The following is a 24,141-nucleotide window of genomic DNA, read 5'->3' on the forward strand; positions in this document are numbered from 1 at the left end:
ACGCCCTGGGCCAAAGGCAGGCGCCAAACCGCTGAGCCACCCGGGGATCCCCCACACCGGTTTTTCTTAAACTGCTTTGTGCTTTTGATTTGAAACCCAAATAGTTACCAGAATAAAGTAGTGGCAGGTTGTCCCTCGTTCATGTATCAGTCCTGGGTGGAGCACCTGCTGGGAGCCGGGAGGTGTGCCAGGTGCCAGGAATGTGCTGGAGAAGGGAGAGGAACACCCGGGTGGCCCCTGCCTGCGGGCTCTTCCGTTCTTCACTCCTGAACGGCGGGGCACGCACAGCAACCGATGAGGACTTTGTCCGTCCCGTTGGCCGCGCTATGGACCTGGTTTCAGGATTGCCACCACTCTTGGCATCAACAGCCTTCATCCTGGGTTTATTTTATTCGTGGGTGTTTGGGAATGTTCCATGTTTCACATTTTAAAAATTACCTGCGGGGGATGCCTGGGTCGCTCAGTGGTTGGGCGGTTGCCTTTGGCTCAGGTTGCGATCCCGGGATCTGGGATCGAGTCCTGCATCGGGCTCCCTGTGGGGAGCCTGCTTCTCTCTCTGCCTGTGTCTCTGCCTCTCTCTCTCTCTCTCTCTCTCAGTCTGTGTCTCTCATGAATAAATAAATCTTTAAAAATAAAAATAAAAATTACCCCCCTGAGTCTTAACACTCTAGAAGGTATTAACCTCAAAAAAGAGTAAAAGCTGGGGTGCCTGGGTAACTCAGTTACACATCAGACTCTTGATTTCAGCTCAGGTCATGGTCTCAGGGTCCTGAGATCAAGTCCCCTGTCAGACTCTGTGCTCGGCAAGGAGTCTGCTTGAGATTCCCTCCGTCTCCCTGTGCCCCACCTCCAGCTCACACGCACTGTCTCCCCTTCCCTCCATCCCTCATTCTTCCTTTAAATAAATATCCACAATGGCCAAAGTATGGAAAGAACCCAGATATCCATCGACAGATGAACGGATAAAGAAGTGTACACACACACAGAGAGGAATATTACTCAGCCATCAAAAAGAATGAAATCTTGCCATATGCAATGATGTGGATGAAACTAGAGGGTATTGGGGCACCTGGGTGGCTCAGTGATTGAGCATCTGCCTTCAGCCCAGGCCATGATCCCAGAGTCCTGGGATCAAGTCCCACATCGGGCTCCCTGCATGGAGCCTGCTTCTCTCTCTGTGTCTCTGCCTCTCTCTGTGTGTGTCTCATAAATAAATAGATAGATTAGATAGAGAGTATTAGAGATAAATGGAAATAAATCAGAGAAAGACATATGATCTCACTCGTAGAATTTAAGACACAAAACAGATGAACATAGGGGAAGGGAAGGGAAAATAAGATGAAATCAGAGAGGGAGACAAACCATAAGAGACTCTCTTAACTGTAGTAAACTGAGGGTTGCTGGAGGGGTGGTGGGTGGGGGGACACGTTAACTGGGTGATGGGCATTAAGGAGGGCACAGGATGGAATGAGCACGGGGTGTCATATGACTGATGAATCACTAAATTCTACTTCTGAAACTAATAATACACTATATATTAATTGATTTTAAATAAAAAAAAAAGATTTGAGAGGGACAGAGATCGTGAGAAAGCATGAGCAGGGAGGAGAGGGAGAAGCAGACTCCCCGCCAAGCCGGGAGCCTGACACGGGGCGCAGTCTCAGGACCTCGAGACCACAACCGAGCCAGAGACAGACGCTCAACTGTCTGAGCCACCCAGGCGCCCCAATAACCCTACTTCTAAAAGCTGAGGGTCAAAGGTCGCCTTTGCTTGCTCCTCACCTCCTTTAGGGGGCTGCTCTCCCCGCAGGCTCAGGGCTTTGTCCCAGGGGGCCTCCCTCCCTCCCCACCTGCAGCCCCCAGCCCCGTCCCCTCCCAGTGCTCCCACACCTGCCAGTCCTGGGTTCTCCGACCTCAAGGCCTTGCTCCCAGCCCACCGACTGGGGTTCCAAGCGAAGGCGTCCCTGGGTTAAGGCCCCATCCCCAACCTGCCGCGCTCACACCTGAACCTCCTGGAATCAGGGCTCTCTCGGCTGCACCAGGGGGACAGTGACGTGGCAGAAGAAGAGCCTCGGAGCACTGAGGGTGCGGCGGCGGCTCCCGGCAGGTCACTTTTACACACAGGTGGCTCGTGCCTCTTCCTCACATGGCCTAGCAGAGCAGCAGCGGGAAGAATGGCCTGGCCTCAGTTTCCCCGGTGTGCTGGTCTACCTTCCCCGAGCCTAGCTCAGCGCCGCATTTTGTCACATTCCCTCTACGGCAGCGCAGGCCGGTGCCGCGCGGGTCACCTGCACAGAGCAGCGCCCTCGGCAGCGGCCGGTGACCGCGGGGTGTGCCCGTGCGGGGGGCGACTGGGAGGCCCGGCAGGACCAGGAGCCCCCCACCCCCACCCCCGCGGAGGCCGCGGGGAGGACCCCGGGGGAGCACCAGGCAGACCATCAGGCCTCGGTAACCCACACAGCAGGCTTGCTGCTGCCTGGCGGTCCCCAGAAGCCTGTCCCCACCCTTGTGGCCCAGGGGAGCCTCCGGCTGGGCGGGCAGCCCGTCGGCAGGTGTGCTTCCTGCACCCACAGCCTCCTGCCGGTGCCCAGACCCTTGCATCAACCCCCCCACCCTGTGCCCACCCCGCACCCCGCACCCCTTCATCCCGGGTGCATCTGCTCCAGAGAGGCAGTGGAGGGGCCGTTAGGAGCCGAGTCTGCAGCCACACTGCTTGTGCTTTGTGCCTCCCCGTGCCTCAGTTTCCCCTCTATGTAAGGGCGTGACCAGGTGCCTAGCCCACAGGGCCACGGAGAGGTGAGTCTGTGCGAGGCTCCCACGAAGGAAGCATCCGCTCTCGGAGGTTCCGCGGAGACCAAGCCCAGGGTGGCCCAAGCAGAGCGTGGCCGTCGGGGGTTTCCCTCTTTCCGTCCTTTTGGAGAAAGGGGCCGCGTGTCAGCTCATTAGCCGATTCTGGCGGGAAGGGAATTCTGGAGCCAACTTCAGAGTCCGGGCGCAGGGCTGGCCGGGGGTGGGCAGGAACCCCCGGCGGGCCTAGGAATTGAGTATGGGGGGGCAGGGGAGCCTCAGCCTGTGGCCCCCACGGCCCTCCTTTGTTACACTTACCGTGTTGCCATTTTTCATTTCTCTGCGGGAATCCTGCACGGCCTGCCTTCCCGGTTTCCTTCGTGAGATGGGGCCCCGTGCTGAGTTGTGCTTGCAATTGCCCTTCCAGGGGGCAGTATAGCTGCAGCCCAGGGTGAGAGGTCAAAACCAGTCCTCCATCCAGTCCTGGCTCCGCTGTCCCGTGTCTTTACCTGCCCACTAATAGCCAGTCCATCAGCAAGTCTTGTTGGGTCTACTGGACAGCCATGGTTCTCCCGGGGGAGAGGGCAGTTTTGCAATATTCGAAGACATTATTGGTTGTCACAGCTGGAGGAGGTCACTGCTGACAACTAGGAGGTACAGGTCAAAGGCCAGGGATGCTGCTAAACACTCTGCGATGCACAGGACAGTCCCCCCCCACACCCCCACCAGAGAATGATCAGCCCAAAATGCCAGTGGTGCTGCTATTGAAAACCCTGTTCTAACACACACTCCATCTTTTCCCTTCGAAAGGTCACCCTCGATCGCCCGTGACCGGGTCCCAGCAAATACCTTCCCTGCTTAGAGCCCTCCGGCGGCTTCCCATCACCCTTAAAATAAAACCCAAACCTTCCCGTGACTGAACAGCCTCGTGCAATCTGGCTCGAGGCGCACTGGCTCGATGCTTAGGGGGTGAGCTCAGGAAAGCGCGACCTGTTTATGGGTTCGTGTGTGATCCCAGCCCCGGGAGCAGCGCTTGGCACAGAGTAGGGGCCCGGAGGAGTGTGCGTTGGGGGAGTGAATGAATGAATGAATGAATGCACCTGAGACTGCTTGGAGTCTAGCAAACCATTGCTGTGTTTGGGCCTTGGTGTTCACAACCCAATTAAGGACACAAGATGTACACACACACACACACACACACACACACATAAACACACACACACACAGAATTAATGAAACATAGGCTTTCAAAAACTTTTCGGGAGCCTCTGCCGAGGAAAGCGGCGTCCTGAGTCTGTCCCTCGGGGCTTGTGCCCGAGGCCGCCTCCAGCCTCGCCCAGTGCGTGTGCAAGCCCTGAGCCTTTCCTCCCCTGTTGAGCGCCCTGGGGGTGAAACTACAGCCACAATGCTAGTGCCCGCGGCACAGCAAAGGCCATCGATTCTCACACTCCGTCCCCATCCTGAGAGTGCGCATCACAGGGAGAAAGGCTGTGCCTGCGGGGAATGTGCGAGAATCGCTTTCAGCTCCAAGAAAGCAGAACTGGATGTCTCTCCAAGACTCCTTTTTTAAAAAGCTAATTCAATAAATAGATCGCGGAGAGGTCTATTCTGGGCACAAGAGGGGAAAGTACAACATGGCTGTAAAGAAAGGAAGGAGCTGGCGGTGGGCTCCGGGACTCAACAGAAACAGGTGAAAATGGCAAAAAACAGAAGCATAACGCAGATCACACACTCACGCACACATACACACGCGCGCCAGGCGAGCATCACAAGGACACGGGGCACTCTTCTTGTTCCTATGCACGCGTTTATTTCAAGCCCGTGGCAACCACAGGGGCAGGTCGTATTCGCTGTGCCCATTTTATTTTTATTTTTTATTTAATTTTAAAAATGATTTTATTTATTTATTCATGAGAGACACAGAGAGAAAGAGGCAGAGACACAGGCAGAGGGAGAAGCAGGCTCCATTCCATGCAGGGAGCCCGAGCGGGACTCGATCCCGGGACCCCGAGATCACGACCTGAGCCGAAGGCACACGTTCATCCACTGAGCCACCCAGGCGGCCCTCGCGGTGCCCATTTTAGAGAAGAGGGAAGGAAAGTCTGGAGAGGTCAAAGGACAACCCCCAGGGTGAGCGACACCGGATAAACCGAGCCAACCGCCAGAGCAGAGGCTGGGGCAGTGCCAGAGCCTTCCTGGAGGAGGAGGGCAGGAAGGCTGGGGTCTGAGAAGGAAAGGGGGTGGGGTCACAAACACATGGAAACCAGCGAACTAGGGAGAGAGAGAACTAACCCCCTGAGCAAATGTCGACACCATCATGGCCTGTAATCCTCGTGGCACCTGCACAGAGCAGACGTCATTGTTCCCATCTTAGAGATGGAGAAACTCAGGCCCGAGCTAGTAACTGGCTTCTCGTTGCATAAGGTCCCCCAGGGCGGGGAGGCTGGGTACCAGGTCCGGGGCCTCCGGGGCCCCAAAGGGAGCCTGGGTCCCAAATGCAGAGCCTTCCCGGCTGCTCCCCCTCAGGGCTTTCTTCCAAGCCCATCCTATTATCCAGGGGGCATTTCCTTCTCTCTGCTTACTCTGCTGCTTCTGAGACTAGATGCCCTTCTGTAGCTGTTTCTAGAAGCCTCTCTCCCACTTTCCCCTCTTCCCTTGACTTTTTTTTTTTCTTTTTTTTTTAGCTGCCTGGGTGTGGGTGGAAAGAGAAAAATAGCACTGCAGTTCTCAGAACCTGGCAGGTACCTTTACAGCCGCCCCCAACCTGGCTAACTCTCGCCTGGAGAGGCCCCGGAAAAAGGAGCAAGCTGTGGGGAGGGCTGGCTGGTCCCCAGGGGTGGGTTGGGGGCTCACCCACCCACCGTGGGACAGCCCTGGCATAGAGAACCCCCCAAAGTCAAAAACAGAATTCTGTGAGTGCAGGTGAATCCCAGGGAGTCTGGGGAGGGCGGGGAGTTTAAGGCTGGCCAGGTGAGGGAAGCCTCATCTGGTGGCTGGCAAAGTTGTCAAAATACCAGCTGATTTCTTTGGCAGTGGGCAGCCGAAGGAGAGGTGGCTCAGTTGAGCAGAATGCCATGGGAATGCTTTTACTTTTTAGAAAATGTATAAAGATAACACCCGATTCTCATAGCTAGTATAAATAAGGAAAAGAAAACCCCACTATCCCATGGTAACCACTGTCATACTTAAATCGCTTCATAATTTGCTCACTTTATTCGAATATTTTTTAAAGATTTTATTTATTTATCCCTGAGAGAGGCAGAGACATAGGGAGAAGCAGGGTCCCCGCAGGGAGCCTGATGTGGGACTTGATCCCAGGATCCCGGGGTCACGCCCTGAGCCAGAGGCAGACGCTCAACCACTGAGCCACCCAGGTCCCCCTCATTCAAATATTATTATTACTTATTGTGATTGTGTTACCTTTGCAGGACAGTGAAGCCCTCTCTTCAAACTCCCTGGGAACTCAAAGCTGGCCATCTAGAGCAGGGATCACAAACATTGACATGCGCATACTTTAAACATTTTATTGTAACTTAAAGCTTATAAATGCACAACCATTCAGAAAAGATGACTTCTAAGTGTGGTGTTTCTTGCATAAACTACACCCATATACTTGACTTAAAATTTCCAATTTGAAAAAAAAAGAAAAAAAGAAAAAAATTTCCAATTTGAGTTTATTTGAAGAAAAGCAAAGTAGTCAGAGCAACCCAACTGCAAAGTCCTAGATTTTTTTGCAAAATTTTCTAGTCTTCTCTAGTTACCTTGCCCACGAGTAGCTTGAGAGCCATTTTTTAAAAACCATTTTTATTATCTTTCTTAAACATTCTATTTTGTGTCTATTAGAACCATCTCTATTATTTGCACTTGTGTTTTATCAGTTTAGGTGGGATTTGTTTAACCACAAAATAATAGAGCAGACACCAAAAGTTGGGGGAACAAGTTGACTCGTGGTAAGTCACAGTGGGAACAAAATTGCATGGAAATATGAGAATATAGGAATTTGAGGAAGAGAACGTACTCAGCATGTCATGGGAATTAATTAGAATTTTGAAGAGGAAGAAAAATGTTGGTTAATCTCGTAGGTCATTCAGTGGGCATCGACTAAGAAAGATTCCACTACAAAATAGAGGTCTTTCTATATAATTGTTCTTAACAGCTACATAATATTCCATTTTGTATAGATGTATTATAGTTCATCCTAACTCATCATTTACTGTTGGTATACATGTCCTAACATTTAAGTGGTTCTCAATATTTTTTATTATCATAAACGACACTGTGATAAATATTCTAATCTTTATATCTTCACACACTTGACCAATTATTTCATTCATTCATTCAAAAATACATTTTGAGCTCCTACTAGGTACTATGTACTGTCCTAGCTGTTGGGGATACGGCGATAAGCCAACCCAACAAAACTCCCTGCTTGTGGATTGCATTCCCATGGGAGGTTTTCATGTCCTTAGAAGATATTCCAAAATGTTGGATTCTTGGTCAGTGGCTATAAACCATTTTAGGGGTATTGATACACATTGTCAAAATGCACCCAGAAACAAAAGAAACCAGTGACTGCTAATTTTTAAGTAACTGAGTCACTTCAAAGTTGTATTCATACACATATATACACCTTTCACGCAGAGTTAATAGTTACCAAATATATTATTTATCCATTACTGAGTAACAAATTACTCCAAAGCTTAGCAACTCAAAACTTATTACATCACCATGGATCAGGAATTTGGCAGTGGTTCATCTGGGTGGACTGGCACAGGATCCCTCCCGAAGTTGTAGTAAAGGGGTCACCAGAGCTGTAGTCAGCTAGAGGCTCGACTGGGTCTGGAGCATCTGTTTCAAAGAAAGCTCACTCTCATGGCCATTGCCACGAGGCCCCAGTTCCTCCCCACTTGGGCTTCTTTGTAGGGCTGCACGAATGTCCTCACTACATGGCAGCTGTCTTCCCCACAGAGGAAATGATCCAAGAGATAGCAAGGAAGAAGTGATGCCTTTTGCAATCTACTCTTAGAAGTCAGCACTGCCACCAGATTCTATTTGAGGCAAGTCACTGAGCACAGCACATACTCAAGGACAGAGGGACTAAGCTCAACCTTGAATTTGGGGACATATTTTCAAAACACCACACCATAGGTAGGTGAGCCTTCCAGGGCATTGACTGTTGTCAGGAAGAGAAGAATTAAAAAATAAAAATTAAAAAAACACACACATGTTTTTGGTCCCGAAATGCATTTCAATGAGCCCTACTACTGCTTTCTTTCTTTTTTTTTTTCTATTTTTAACTAAGACTATTCTCTTCTTATAAAATACATGATTGTTGTTGAAAACTTGGAAACTACAGAAAAGTCAAGATAAAATAATAAAATTCACCCACTGTCACACAAGTTGGAGACAACCATGTTAACATTTCATTTATTTCCCCTCATCTATGCATAGTTCCTTACATTGTGAAGAAAATGATGATTATATGATTCCATGTTCTGCTCTTTCATGGAACATTGCTGCATACATTTTTCTTCAAGTCATTAAGAACACTTTGTACTAAGTATATGAAAGAGCTACGACTTCCCATTATACAGAGCACCATAATTTTCTTACTAATTCCCTTATTATTGGTCTTTTAGGTTGTTTCTAGTTTTTTAACGGTTTTGAACAACTCAGTGATGAACATCTTTGTTCCTAGAATTTTGAAGGCATTTAAGATCATTTTCTCAGCTGGGTTCCCAGAAATATGACTGAGCATTTTTGAGACGATTGGTAGTTATTCCCTGCCAAGCTTCTCGAAGCCCTACTTTCCATGATAACATTTTCTTACTCTTGGATCAACTAGGAACTAGGGTTCTTCTATCATCATTGTCAGTGCTGTTCTTAGTTGGTTTGTTGTCAATTGCTTTCCTTCATTTGTTCATTCATTCATTCAGCAAATATTTATGTAAGTACTACATTATGTGCCAGAAGTAGGCTACGTACCTGAGATGCATGATTACCAGGGCTCATAATTGAGAAATTTGGGCTATTGTCTTTTTCCACAAGATTTGGAGCAACTTGCAAGTAAAACCTGTTAAGTGAATAATAAAAACAGAAGGTCAGGACGGAAGGCAATAAAAACATAAATAAATATATTTCCCACAAGAGTTAACAAAATTGCTGTCATTGATTCTTAAACTTGGCTTTACATTTCCTAGAAGCAGAAAAGAAAAAGTGGGGACCGTGATCAGCTATAGGGTTCTTGTAGCTGGAAAAGAGGAAGCATGTGTGTTCCTCTGGGAATGAAAGCCCTGAATTCCAAAGGAAATTTCTTGGGTCTAATTTTATTACATCAAAGACAGAGAGCACTATAAGATACGAAGTCCTCAACAACATTTAGGGATTTTGAAAACAGCCAATGCAGTAGCAAATTTCATGGGGCCCTTCTGTGGTGATCTCTATCAAGTCAGGGGCATAAGGTTAAAATGCAATTTCCTAAAAGTGACCAAATGAAAAGCCAAATCCAAGTCTCCAAGTAAGTAGCCAATTATATGGTCCAACTTGGTCCAAGAAAATAATTTAGAATTCCTGGAAGAAAAGAACAATGAGATACAATGTCTTATCTATCAACTTGGCAAAGACTACACTTTCTTTAAAGATTAAAACCCAATTTTGGCAAGAGATGGGGAAGCCAGCCCTTTTATACACTGCAGGTGGGAATATCCATTAAGATTTTTCTGGAGGGCAATTTGGCATGAAATAATAAGAGTCTTTAAAAATGTGCTTATACACAGCAATTCTGCTGCCAGGGATTTTTTTTTAGCTAAGGAAATAACAAAATATGCATACAAAGACTTACGTACTAGGAGCATGTTCTGCTCAGGCTTCTTGCTTTTTAATAAACACAGATGGACCCACCCAGGGGCTAGAAATCTCTGGATTTGGGGCAGCTCTGGGAACTGGAGCTTTCTCTGTCACTCATATTAGCATTTCAGCTTCTTTTTTTTCTTTGTAAGACTTTTCACTTTGAAGTAATTTAATTAAGCCTGGAAAGAATTTGCAAAATAATGGAGAGAGTTGCCACATATCCATCATCCAGCTTTCCCCAATGATAACATCTTACATAACCAGTACATGATCAAAATCAAGATTTGGATCTAGTAAAATACTATTCACTAAACTACAGACCTTATTCGGATCTCAACAAGTTTTGAATGATGCGTGTGTGTGTGTGCATGCGTGTACGTGCGTGTGCGTGTGTGTAGTACTATGAAATCCCATCGTACGCATAGATTCATGTAAGCAGCACCATATTCAGACCAAGGACTGTTTTATGCAGAAAGACTCTCACTTGTGCTGCTCCTTTATAGTCACACTCCCCCACCATAGCCCATGGCAACTTCTGATCTTCCTCCATCACTGTAATTTTGTCATTTCAAGTCTGATATAAATGGAAGCACATGTGATAGAACCTTCTGGGTGTATGTCTGCTTCCTCAGCTTGTCTGTTTTCTCTAAACTTTGACTGACTCTACCTCCTCCTGGGCCTCTTCAAAGCCTAAATGGGTATCTCTTGCTATTTCTCCTGAGAGGAGTCTGATGGTCCAGTGCACCTTTAAGTCAGCCATGTCATTGGTCACTGATAACCCTGTAGACTGGCTGTTGGGGGGAGTCAGGTTCCCATTTCTGGTCCAGCCATCCATAGCCAAGGGCAGTGGCCGCTTGACACAAAAGATGGCCACCTCAGTCCACCCCATCATCAAAGAGATGAGCAAAGGGTTCCCTCCGAGGAAGATACAGATGCTTTAACTGGTGTATCTACTTCACAGTTGAATGGAAATAAGCCTAAATGTCTGTGGCCTACCTGATAGCCAGTCCTGTTTTCTATTTTGCTAACAGACCCCACTTGGGACTGATTTTGGGTGAACATGTGCTCGCTGGGTCCTCCAAGACCCCAGAGAAAGGATGTTCATTGGCGCAAGCCATTCACAGAAATTCCATTCTGCTTCACAATGGCTGGTTCAGGCAGGAGCATGTGACCCAGTGAGACCTGCCTGAGTGAGGACTCTGTCCATGAAGCGTCTCCGGGAGCCTCTGAAAGGCCTGTGGGAATCACCCGGCTGGGGGCAGGTCCAGGAGAGAATAGCTCAGCACCACAGAACTGCTGAGGGTTTCTCAAGCAGGAGGGAGAATGCTTTTGGGCACCTGGGTGGCTCAGTGGTTGAGCATCTGCCTTTGGCTCAGGTCATGATCCGGGGGCCCTGGGATTGAGTCCCGCATCAGGGTCCCCACAGGGAGCCTGCTTCTCCATCTGCCTGTGTCTCTGCCTCTCTCTGTGTGTCTCTCATGAATAAATAAGTAAAATCTTAAAATAAAAAAAGGAAAGAGAATCCTTCTGTATGGTTCTTCCAAAAGTCCTTTAACCAGGATTCACTGGCCCTCAAGCCTCAAGCCACTGCTACAGCAACAACAACCATATAGCAGGACAGAACAGAAGAAAACCCAAGAAACTAACTTTGAAGAGAGATTAAAGGCCAGAGAGGGGATGCTGGGGAATGTTATTAGCCTGAAAACAGAATAATCATTTTCTGAGTTAGGAGGGTCATTTTATTCCAAAAGCCCGGAGCAGTCTCTGCATCTCTGTGAAGGTCCTGGTCCCACTCCACGCACCTGATGCTCACTTGTCTCCAGGCTTTGCTGGAATTTGAAAGAAGTAGAATTCTGTCCCCTTGTCCTGGGGCTTTTGCCTCCATTGGGGGTGTCTGTGGTTTGTGCCCAATAAGTGGGTGACTTTATAGCTACTTGTCCAAATCAGGACATGCATGAGAGTAAAACAGACATATGTTAATTCTGCTGGTGCCACAGACATAAACCAGAATCACCCAAAACTAACTGGGCTGGAGGGCCACCCAGCAACCTGCCTGCATCTGGTGAGAGCTGCCATCTGCCCAGCCCACCCCACCCTACCTCCCCTCTTGGGGCTGCATGTAAATCTGACGATTTACCTATGTCGGGATTTCTCAAACTTGGCATATTTGGGGGCTATATTATTTCTTCTTGTGGGGGACTGTCCTGTCATTATAGGATGTTTAACAGCATTCCTGGCCTCTACCCACTAGATGCCAATAACAACCCCCTCCTCAAGTTGTGACAACTGAGAAGGTCTCCAGACATTGTCAAATGTCCTCTAAAGAGCCAACCTGCTCCAGTTGAGAATCGCTGTTTAGGCCCATCCACTCACTGTTTCAAGACTTGAAGCCCAGGGTGTGCTTAGGGGTTAAACGGTTTTTTTTGTTGTTCGGTTTTCTTTTCTTTTTTTTTTTTTAAAAAGATTTTATTTATTCATGAGAGACACACAGAGAGAGGCAGACACACAGGCAGAGGGAGAAGCAGACTCCCTGCAGAGAGCCTGTTGTAGGACTTGATCCCAGGACCCTGGGATCACAACCTGAGCCAAAGGCAGATGTTTAACCCCTGAACCACCCAGATGCCCCTTAGGGGTTAAAGTTTATCTACAGGTAATACGTCTTATATCACTGAACTCTACCTCTGAAACTAATAAAACAGGGTATGTTAATTAATTGAATTAATAAAATAAAATAAAATAAAATAAAAAACAAGTCTTATAATATTGAGCCCTTGCTTGGGGCTCTCTCTTTCCCTCTCCCTCTGCCTCTCCCTGGCCTCTGTGTGTGCTCTCTCTCTCTCTCTCTCTCAAAAAATTTTTTTTTAAATAATATCAAGGCCTGAAGAGAGTGAGTCACAGGACAGGGCAGGCAGCCACTATGGGGTGGGCACAGTGAGGCAGATGGAAGACACCCCAGAGAGGAAGAAGAACTATGCTCCTTGCCTACCAATGTTTGGGAAATTGCTATGACACACAGGAGCTGGGGTTTGGGTGGGAGAGTATCTGAATCAGTCGGGGACAGTCCACTGGCCAAAAATGTGTTGCTCTCACAATGGACAGCCCTGCACTTAGACCACCCCCATCCCACCAGGGCATGCTGAGCATGTTGAATGATGAATGAATGAATGAATGAACCCCAGTTGCATCTTAAACTTACTGAGCATGGGCAAGAGCATTTAGTCCTGAGCTTTAATATGCTCATTTAAATAATAAAGAACAGCTATTTGCCTTACAGCAGTGGGGTGATGCAGATGAGCTGAGATTCTCCAGTCCTTTCTTTTTTTTTTTTTTTTTTTAAAGATTTTATTGATTTATTCATGAGAGACACAGAGAGAGAGAGAGGCAGAGACACAGGCAGAGGGAGAAGCAGGCTCCACAGAGGGAGCCCGATGTGGGACTCGATCCCGGGTCTCCAGGATCACGCCTTGGACTGAAGGCAGGCGCCACACTGCTGAGCCACCCAGGGATCCCCTCTCCAGTCTGTTCTATCACAAATGGGGGGGGGGGGTTGCTACCGGCATCTGGGGGGGTAGAGGCCAGAGATGCTGTCAACATCCTACAACGTACAGAGAAGCTCCTGCCCCCACCAACCAAATGTGGATAGTGCCAACGTTCAGAAACCTCCATAAGCCTAGGGTGCTGGGTTTGTCCTACACTCCAGGGAACTTGGGGCTGGCTTCTCCTGGGGAAGGTTGGAGAGGTCTCTGCCCTCCCCCTATCCCATGAGAATAAAGGAATGAGTTAGAGATTGTACCTCTGTCCTCTGAGGTTGTCCTGACCTATCAGTAGGGAAATTTGCTTATATGTGTCCCCCCCCCCCCCTCGCCCACCAAAAGCCAGCATTTAGGAGGCTTAGGGAAGAGCCAGGTGATCCTGACCTGAGTCAGAACCTTTCTGTGGCCACAGGTGGCTGGCACTGGGAGACGTCAACAGACTCACAGAAGACACCCCAACCAGGAGAGATAGTAGCTAAGCACTAGCCAATATCTCCAGTCTTTCCTTCTGGGCAGAGGGGCAGCTACTTTCCCACCACTCCTCATCCTGGTGGGCCCTCGAGGGATCCTGGCACTTCCAGATTACTCACTGCCAGGGACACCAGTGGTGCCCAGAAGACATTTTCTCCTTTTGTTCCCTCCCTGCCTCTCCTATGCTCTCATACTGCCAACACCTGCTCTCAGAAAGTGCCTGGCACTGTTTGGTCGATGACTGTGAACCATCTAGAAACATGACCCTCCCATAGGGATTTATAATTGAACGTGCTTTAAAACCTAAATAACTACATTTGCTACTGTTTGCCAGACCCTGTGCTACACATTTTGAATATATTATCTCCTTTATTCTCTCAACAAACTCTCCAGGTGTGTGTGATGGGCATTATTCTCATTTTTTTCAAATGATGCAACCAAAACTTGGAGGGATCGAGTAATTGATTCGAGTCACTTAGCTGGTCAGTGGCAGAGATGAGATCCGAGCTCAGACACATCTCTCTGCAGAGGGCATGCTCAGAATCTACCGCGGATAAACAGGTATAGGGAGGAACTGCCTGAGCCAGTCACCCCCAGCTGCAAGAAGACTAGTCCCTTCACCCCAGGGGACCACCTGCAATTATCAGCTCTTGAAAAAGGGTGGGAAAGACAGACAGTCTGAGCTAACCTTTTTCCTATGAATGGATCCAAGGTCCATCAGGAAATTTTAGATATTTACCAGTAGATGGCAATGATCAAGGGAAACCAGGAGACCTTTTCTATCCCTGTGTGGGAACAGAAACCATGATCTTCACAAGTTTTTGGTAGATGTGTCATTCTTAATCAAGATTTCCAGAAGCTAGAGGCTTCCAGAAAACCTGAGGCAGGTCTGTTTTTTGAGAGGCCAACTTGTCATGCTAACCATGGAGGGGGGGAGGGCCTCACTTCCTGGAACCAAGCCCAGATGAATCCTTTACTTGCTCTGAAAGGATAGCCAGAGCCACATTGCTCAGATTTGGGGGACCAACTCTACCCAATTCCCACCCCTATTCTCACTGTTGCTGTCTCCTCAGACTCCTTGCCCTGCAAAATCAGTGTCACATATTCACACTCACTGGGGTGGGGGGGGGCTGATTAAAAACAGGAAAATAACAAGTGTTGGCAAGGACACGGAGAAATTGGAACTTGCTGGTGGGAATGAAAAACCGCTCAGCTGTGGTGGAACACAGTCTGTCAGTTCCTCAAAAAGTTAAATATAGAATTACCATATGATCTAGCAATTCCACTCCGAGATATATACCCAATAGAACTGAAAACTAGTGTTCAAAAAAATACAAGTACACACATGTTCCTAAGAGCACTATTCCCAAAAACTAAAAAGTAGAATGACTCAAAATGTCCATCAGCGGATAAATGAATAAATTGTGGGATATACATCCAATGGGATATTAGTCATAAAAAGCAATGAAGTACTGATGCGTGCTACAGTGTAGATGAGCCTTGAAAACATCGGGCTAAGTGTAAGAAGCCAGACACAAATGACTGTATATCGGATAATTCCACTGGTATGAAATATATAAAATAAGTAACTCTATACACATAGCAAATTGGTAGTAGCCAGGGGTTGGAGAGAAGGGGAATAGGAAGCGGTTGCTTATGGGTATAGGGTTTCCTTTTAGGGAAACGAAAGTGTTCTGGTACTAGAGGTAGTAGTTGCACAATATTGTGAATGTACTAAGTGCTACTGAATTGTTCACTTTGAAATGGTTAATTTCATCTTATGTGAATTTCACTTCAATTAAAAAATTCTTTTTTTTAAGATTTTATTTAATCATGAAAGACACAGGGAGGGAGGCAGAGACACAGGCAGAGGGGAGAAGCAGTTTCTCCTGCGGGGAGCCTGATGTGGGCCCCGATCCCAGGACCCTAGGATCACACCCTGAGCCAAAGGCAGATGCTCAACCACTGACCCACTCAGGTGTCCCTAAAATAAAAAAAATAAAAAATAAAATTCTTAATCAAAAAAATTAGTGTCATTGTTATACCAGCCTGGGCAGGGAACCAGGCTGGTGCATCATAAGAGTATTCTCTTATCCTCTATGTAGCAAAGCATCTGATGTTCTGGCAAACAATATCCATCCCTTCTTCCAGTATCTGTTCTAGGTTTAACTCTGAGGACCTGTTTCCACCACACTCTCTCAGTCCAGATGCTAGTTACATGAGTCAGTTAATTCCCTCTTCCTGGTTTTCTCTCATTTGCAACCAAAACAATCCTGAATGATGCAGTCAGTTTCAAGGGTTCCGTGGAGCAGACCCACAGAAACCTACAGCTGGAGGACACTGCACACCTGGCCCCCACCCTTGCTGGCTGGCTAGCTCCTGGGTGGCTCCTGGGTGGCTCTTTCTGCTTCCTTCCCAGATGCTGCCTGCTTAAAAAACCACCCTCACTCGTATCCTTCAATGCTTTTTGTTGTTGTTAACTTCAAAGCTAGGAAACGGTTACTTAAGATGCTATTTTCTATCCTCTCCGGAGCCAGGTAATTGAGGAGGTGGCTGGAGCCTGGTCCTGCTTCTTTGTTCTGAAATGCAGTGTTCTCCTTTCCTGGCTTCCCTTTCTCCTGTCTCCCATCCTACCCTCGGAGGTTTTGGCCCTTTGTCCTGGGTGCCCACCCGCACCATGCCACTGCTTTCCGCCCAGCAGTTTGTTTGTCCAGAGAGGTGGCCAGTCACCTGACCGGATCACAGGTGAGCTGAGCTGTTTCCCCTCCCCCCTCCACGCACACCCCGCTTTGTCCACAAGCTGCCCCCCCACCCCCACCCCACCCCCCGTTTTACAACCACTGCAGTCTCTCTTCTTTTTAGGGACCGACCCTCTGGAAGTTCCCTAAGGAACCGAGCACTCACCTGACCTACGTGACACCTTAGCCCATGAGAATGCATGTCATCGGGGACGTGGATTAGCTTATCGGATGAAATTTGTGTCTCCCTGAGGCCCGAGGGCACGAGTCAGCAGGCAGAGAGAGCTTTTACAGAGCTCAGGAGAAAACCAGAAAAAGTCTAGGACTCTAGGACTGTGAGGCTCAAGGAGCTTTTGCAAAGATCCTTCCCCAGCCACCTGGTTTCTCAACCCTGCGGGGCGCTGTCCAGGTGCTGACCGGTTTGAGCACCAGCTTCCCGGGCCACCTGCAGGCCTCCGGTGCCCGCCTGGGAGTCTCTCTTCCCTGCCCCGCTGCATTCAGCCCATCTATGTCTTCCATTCCAGGGCCACTTCCTTTAATACCTTGCCACTTTCTCGGTGGTCAAAATGGAGAGAATTTTTTTTTTTTTTTTTTTTTTTTTTTTGCTGATGGGCTCCCCTGCCCTTGGAACTGTTTCATAAGCCACAACCTAGTTGCCAAGGGGATAAGTTATGAGAGTAAAGGCTGAACAGCTGGTCTTAGGGGACACGGAGAACAGCTTGGAGAATGGCCAGTGGGAATCCGAGTGACTGCTCGGTCACCCGGCAGAGTCATGAACGGCTGTGTGAACACTCCCAGGTTTCACACTCTGCTGCATCAAGAAGGGGAGAGAGCACATTCTAATTGAAAGAGAGAAACCCATTTTCAGCAGGCCACGTTGGGAAGCCTGACCAGGCACGTTAGTGGGCTGAGGAGAGGAGAGGGGAGTTAGCTGGGGGCATGGAAAATTCTCAGGCGACAGAAGAAGGAGGAGGGGGTGAGGTCTGAATGGGGGAAGGGCGGGGTAGAGGTAATGGCCCCGTTGACACCTCCTCCACCAGCAAAGTCAAGTCCAGGAGGAAAAGAATCTATGAACAATGAAGAGCAGGTATGTAAGCAATTTCACCTGGAGGTTTAGCACAGCCTGCCTTTTAGGTCTCTAGGTCTCTACCTTCTAGGTCTCTACCAACCAGTTAGCCGGGAAGCATCATTTCCTGACCTGGCCTCTCCCTTGAGGAAGAATAGAGAACCAGTTTCTTGCTTCTTGAAGTCTAGCATTCCTTGGGTCTTGAATATTCAGGGCCAGTGGTCCTATCATCCCAACCTTCCCTGTTTGCCTGTGCATCCAAAATATGTGACCCCCCAAACAGCTCCTGGGTTCCCCTACTGAGACCGGATTTTGCATGCCTGGGTCCCGACAGCTGGCCTAAGGATTATGGCATGGGCGATGCTGACACAGATAGAGCCTGATAATGCCATTCTGCCTTGAGCACTATAATTTGGCCATTTCTAGGGCAAATTAGTTCTTTAAACCTCTATTTCTTTATCTGGAAATAAGGGATAGTAATTTCCTAGCTCATGGAATTGTTGTAACAACCAAATGTGTTAACACATAGAAAGCACTTAGCAGAGTGTGGCATGTAATTGATATTAGTTGTAATAAGTACTAAAATTATTAGCCAACCCTCATAGGGGCAGCTCTACATCATCCTCGGTTCTTGCCCTGGCTTTACCCAGCTCTGCCTTCTGCAACCCTGACTTCTTCACTGGGCCCTCTTCCCTCCCTTCCAACTCCTTGAGACACACAAATACACACCCCGCATATCTTGAAGTCATGCCCATTTCAAACTTGATCTGGATCTGCTGAAACTCAGATCTCTGCCATCCCAACACTATCAAACCTGCACTCATCTCTCTTACTGCTCAGCCCTCATCCATACTGATGACCACTTATAACCTGGAGTTTAGGGCTCTCCAGCCCATCTCCCCACTACACTGACAGTACAGCCCATATGCTTCTGCATAAATGAGTCAGGTGTGGGTACTAGAGGACATAAAGGGAAGGAGAGAAGGAACGATGAATCAGGTTAGGCTACACTCTGCGGGAGTAACGAATAACCCTCCATATCTAGTGGCTTCAAACAACCACCTTTTCCCCCTTGCTTGTGCTGTGTCTACCCGAGGTCAGCAAGGAAGTCCTACTCCTTGTAATCACTTCAGAGTGACAGAGTGACATTCAGAGTGACAGAAGCTTCATCTTGACTAGAGTCTCCACAATCCCAAGGCAGGGGAAATAAGATGGCAAAGCACCCAGGGGCCCCTGAAGCTTCCACCTGAAATGACACATGTCACTTCTGCTCATATTTCATTGGCCAAAGGAGGTCCTCTTTTCAAGCATGACTTCAAAAGGGCAACAAAGGACACTCTTCCCACGGGGTGAGACGGGGGTGTGGGGTGGCACTAAGCACCAAAATATATAGTCTCCAACTGGGAGTGCATGGGTGGACCTTCCCAACCAGTTCATCCCTCTCAGGGCACTCCCAGGGCACCTGCTCCCACTTCCACCTCCAAGGGACCTGACGGGACTCTCCTTCTGAGACACAATTGGGCATCTTCCCTGACATTTTACAAAACTGGATGTGCTCATGTGTGTGTATGTTTCTAATTAAGACCTAATGCACGAAGCCATCAGATTTGCTCAGATTGGCCTAGGATTCGGGATTCAGAAAAAGCGGAGGTTTTATGAAACTCCTCAACCAATGGGGAAGGCATGAATTATTGAAAGGATGGAAAAAGAGACCCAGGGAGGAAGGGCTGCTCCATTATTCATCAGGCCCAGAGTCCCCAGGTCCCTGAGCACTGCTGCTGGCTTTCACACCTACAGCATTTTCCCATTATGTCAACAGTGAGCGTTTCAAACTCGCCGTATTGGCAGCCTCCAAGCAGGGCTCCCACCCACGCCCTCCACTGCCTGTCTCATGATCTGCAACAGTCTGCAACTGAACTGTGGGCTAAGAATGTTGATATATAGAACCCACCTACCCTCCCTTCCCGGGGCTTTCTGCTCACAGGCCTGCAGGCCTGAAATCTAACTCCTTAGAAGAGCCAGGCCTTTCATTCTGACCCCAACATGTCTCTCCAGTTTTCTCTCCCTGCATTCGCTACCCCTACCCGACCCAGACCATTTGCCTCACCCTGAATGTAATTTCATATTCTCCTATCTTTTCCCCGTGCTGGCCTCTCTGCCTGAAACTGCCTTCCCATGCCTTTGTCTACCTGGTGAGCTTCTATTCATCCTTAAGACCAGATCAGAGAAAAGGCAACTAACTTCTGCTGAGAGCCCATGTGTTAGACATTGGTGCAAACACGATCTTAGTGAAGTGTCACAACAACCCAGGGAGGTGAGTGTTAACACCAGCGTCAGCTACGTAATTTGTGGAGTCCACTGCAAAATGAAAATGCTGCCCCTTGCTCCAAACTGAATTCTGAGACAGTAAAAGCAGATCATGAAACCAGGCACAGAGCATCTCACACAGTGAGCAGGTCTGTGTGACTCTGCATCACATACCCGTGAAGTCAGTCCTGGTTATTAAGGAGTCAACTAACATGTCCAAGGTCACACAGCTACTTAGGGGCAGCATGAAGCTGAAGACCTCATTCCATCTAATGCAAATCCCTTTTCTGTCAACCACCCACCTCCTGAGGTATCCCCACTCGCCTCAGGCAGAATGGTGGAGGAGGAGGTTGTGAGCACCCCAGAAACTGATTTTCCTTTTAAAGGGTGCCTTCTGCAGGCAATAGGTCTGCTCCTTCATCACAGTCATTGCAAGATGACCTGGAGGACAGCATCGCACAGATCAAAGAGGGAACCAATGTGGGGAGTGGGTGGCATTCTAGCATCGCTCACCTGACCCACAAAGGAGTCCATTCCCCCTACCATACCCACCCTCATACCCTCATAACTTCCCTCTCAGTTGCCTGAGGATGTGGCTGCTGCCCAGCAGAAAGTGACCCTATAAAACACAGATCCTGGGCAGTGTCTCTGGCCTTTGCTGGGAATAGTAAGCACCGACCTTGAGAAAGGCATGTCTGCAGGCTCCTATGTCCATTTTTCATCTTTCCATAGTACTGATCCAGCCCACCAGTGGTTTTGCTTGGTGATTTTCCTCTTAACAGCTTTAGTCCTGGGGAAATGCATCTTACCAATATTTGTTCATTCAGCAAATATTAACTGTCCACCCACCAAGTGCCAGGCCTTCTGCCTTTGAGGAGCTCGCAAGCATAGCCGGGGGAGACTGACGGCAAATGTACCTTTCCCAAACTGGTGAGAGCTAGACAAGAGGCTCCTAGACCCAGATGAGGGAGGGAGAAATTAACTGGGTCAGAGAGAGCAAGCTGAGTAAGGTCTTGATGGATTTTTTTTTTTTTAGATTTTATTTATTTATTCATGAGAGACACAAGGAGAGGCAGAGACATAGGCAGAGGGAGAAGCAGGCTCCCTGTGGGGAGCCCAATGCAGAACTCAATCCCAGGACCCCAGGATCACAACCTGGGCCGAAGGCAGATGTTCAACTTCTGAACCATCCAGGTACCCTAGGTCTTGGCGGATTTGTGGGGGTTTTCCAAGTGGAGAGGAGGGCAAGTCAAACAGAAGGGGATAGCACATCTGGATGGATTTGGGGCTGATGGGCATTGAGAGACTATACATACATCTGTCTAAGGGGTGAGAGGCCTCTCCTCCTTAGGGAATTCTAGGGGCATGGGAAAGAACACTGTTGGGGGAGTAGGAGAAGAGAGAAAAAGCTGGGCATTTTTAAGGCCTAAAATGCTCTGAATCGAAACCTCCCCAAAACCTTCAGTTGTTCCAACTCCACAGGGCCCAATTCACATGTTCCACAATGTTCTCCCACGATGCCCAGGTCGGATTTCAGCAGAAGAAGGGTTTCTGTTGGGGCTCCTGCCTTAGTCTTCAACAGATAGGTTCACTGCGGATGCCTTGTTATTGGCAACCTATTTTTGTCTCCAAACATATATACTCTATGTCTTCCACCATTTCATGGTCTACAGGAATTTTACTGACCCTCTAGCAGAACCTCCCTATGACCTGGCTGGCCAAGCTTATATCCTGGAGACTCATCCTTGCAGGGAGGCGCTTCCTGCTTAGAACAGAGGGCAGAAGCTGCTGGTCTGGGAGCAAGCTGCACTCACATGTTGGACAAGGCTACTACTGGTCATTACGGAGAAACGCAGATGGGCAAGTATTCAGGCCAGAAAGGGTAATCCGTGGGTGCCAATATCCAACCGGACCCGACAGGCCACCTGGCTCCAGCTGCAGCTTTCAGATCAGCCCATCCATGAACCAATATTTATTGAGCACCTAGTGAGGGCCTAGGGCCCAGAGAATAAAGGAGACATACAGACTGAAGAAAGAAGAAATTTAAAAATGTTGGTTGCTACCATTTACTGTGTGTATATTTCCATTTAATAGTTTAAAGAGGCAAACAGACCTGAGCTGCAATCCCGGCTCTGTCGTATTCCAGCTGTGCGTCCTCAGGCACATCGCTTGCGTCTCTGTGCCTCAGTGTTCTCAGCGGTAAAATGGGATTGTTGGGAAGGCTTTCAGTGACTTCATACGTACAAAGCGCTCTGAACCGTCCAGGGCCGCGCACAGGAAGCGATCAATAATAAACACTAGCTGGTTATTGTTACTTATTGCTAGTTCGCGCTAAGCCGGAGCAGCTGGAATTTGAAAGGAAGTCCGACCAAAGTCGGGGCGGGGGGTCACAGGCATCCCCTGGGCGGCCCCGAAAACCTGTCCTCCCCGCACCCGGGGCCCGACCTTTCCACCCGCAGACCCCACGCAGGTGCCCCGCCCCCGCAGACGCGCCCCCTCCCGCCGTGCAGCCGGGCGTCCGCGGGGTCCCGCAGCCCGCCCGCAGCCCGCCCGCAGGGGTGGGGGAGCCCCGCCGGCCCCGCCCCCAGCCCCGCCCCGCCCCGGCCCCGCCCCGCCCCGGCCCCGCCCCCTCCGAGTTCGCGGCTCCGGGGCGGCGGCTGCTCGCTCCCCAGCGCCGAGCGGTTCCGTCGGACGCGACGGGGCGGGCGCCGGGAGCCTGGCACCGAACCTCCGCCCGGCCGCTCCCGTGAGGTAGGAGCCGGGAAGCCGGCGGGGACCGGCTCTCCCATCCCGGGGGCGCGGGGCTCGGGGGCAGCGGGGACGATCTCCCGCGGGCGCCCTGGCCGCTGCGCGGGGCCACCCCCCCGTTTCCTTGTAGCCCGGGTTCGGGGCCATCCGCCCCCCCGCCCGTTTCCGTGTAGCCCGGGGCCACCCCTCGCCCGTTACCGCGTAGCCCGGGCTCGGGGCCACCCCCCCCCCGCCGCCCGTTTCGGTGTAGCCCGGGGCCACCCCCCCCCCCGTTACCCCGTAGCCCGGCTTCGGGGCCACCCCCTGCCCCCGCGGGGCGCGCATCCCGGTCCGGCGCGGCGGAGGAAGGGGCAGCGTGCTGGGGAGTGCGCGTGTCCACGCCCGTGTGTGCGCGTGTGTCCGCGTCGGGAGTGTGCGGGGGAGGAGACGCCGGGGCTGCCAGGGATCAGCCGGCTGGTGCGGGACGAACCCCGCCGCCACCTGTTGAGCCGGGCGGTCCCGCTGTGCCTCGAAATCCCTGCTTCGCCCTCCTGGCCGCGGGGACAGCGAGGAGGCCCGGGTCCGCCCGCTGGAGCAAGTGTCCCTGCGGGATGCGGGGAGCAGAGGGGGACACGCAGGGGAGAAGCCGGCGGGGCGCGGGCCGCGGGCCGGGCCGAGGCCGGGGTCCCCACCCACCAGGCCACACCGGCAGACGCGCCCCCGCCGCTCCAAAGCCTCCCTCCTCCCCATTTTAATTACTGGAGCTGCCTTTGCCCTCGCCACGAAGCTGCAGTTCGTTAAAATTTTTAAAGTGAAGTCAAATTACCACTTCTTGGGACTGAAGGGGATTTAAGAGGTAATTCCTGGAACCTGGCTGGGGAGGGAAGAAGACCCTCTTCTGACTGAGCCCCTCCGGAGCTGGCGTTGCTGGTGGTGCCGCTGGTGGTGCTGGTGGTGGCTGGTGCAGCCTGGGGCTCTCGTCTGCCCCCTTTTATGGTTGGGGAAGCTCTTGTTCAGGAAGGGAAGGGATTCACCCACTTTGTGGAATTATCAGTGACTGGACAAGAGCTGGAACCAGGACTGGGCCCCCAGGTGGGAGACAGGTGTTACATACACTCCAGCTGTCACCTGTGCTGGCTCCTACTCCACACCATCCTAGGGAACAAAAGACGGGACTTCCTTCCTGGACACCCCATGCCACTCCCTCATCTCTCTAAACCCCAAGGCTTGATGAATTCACAGCTCAGGCTGGGCAGGGAGGGTGGGGGGACTTTGGCTTCCATCTGATCTGATGTTCTGACTTCAGGATGTCTCAGGACCACCGGCAGCTCGGTGTCTACTTATGTCTCCTTGCTGATGCCCCGCCAGCTCCACCACCACCACCCCCAGCCTCCTGCCTGCCTGAGAGGCCCTAGCTCTGCCTCACTTCTCTGCTAACTTGGCAGCTGGAGATAGCTGGGGGCATCGCATCCCGGGGCCAGGTCCCCAGGGCCACTGGAAAGGATGAAATTCGTAGCTGTGCCTAAGATCCCCATCCCAGACCTCTACTTCCGTCTGACACGTGGACGGCGGTGGACACCCTGAGGGGCAGGGTAGGGCCAGGGCTGCCCTGTCCAGACACACATCCAGTTGGTGAGACGCCTGGCATCCCGGCAGCAGGCCT

General features: G+C 50.2%; 1 protein-coding gene and 1 long non-coding RNA gene across 4 annotated transcripts in view; one reads left to right on the plus strand and one right to left on the minus strand.

The window, feature by feature from the left end:
* Window positions 1-6,297: 6,297 nt before the first annotated feature.
* On the minus strand, window positions 6,298-23,517 carry LOC140606947 (uncharacterized). Of its 3 annotated transcripts, none has more exons than XR_012009159.1 (5): window positions 23,305-23,517; window positions 21,865-22,003; window positions 9,633-9,815; window positions 8,773-8,860; window positions 6,298-7,635 (listed from the first exon to the last, which is right to left on the minus strand). It is a non-coding gene; the product is annotated as an uncharacterized lncRNA (long non-coding RNA). The 3 variants fall into 3 exon arrangements; XR_012009157.1 differs by having other exon boundaries at window positions 21,865-22,096; XR_012009158.1 differs by having other exon boundaries at window positions 9,629-9,815; window positions 21,865-22,096.
* Window positions 22,379-24,141, plus strand: part of CACNG5 (calcium voltage-gated channel auxiliary subunit gamma 5) — a 39,651-nt gene continuing 37,888 nt past the window's right edge. The window contains exon 1 of the mRNA XM_072781078.1: window positions 22,379-22,502. The gene's annotated coding sequence lies outside the window, so the exon portion shown is untranslated. The remainder of the gene's footprint in view (window positions 22,503-24,141) is intronic.

Source organism: Canis lupus, chromosome 16 (assembly GCF_048164855.1).
Source record: "Canis lupus baileyi chromosome 16, mCanLup2.hap1, whole genome shotgun sequence".
Lineage (NCBI taxonomy): Eukaryota > Metazoa > Chordata > Mammalia > Carnivora > Canidae > Canis > Canis lupus.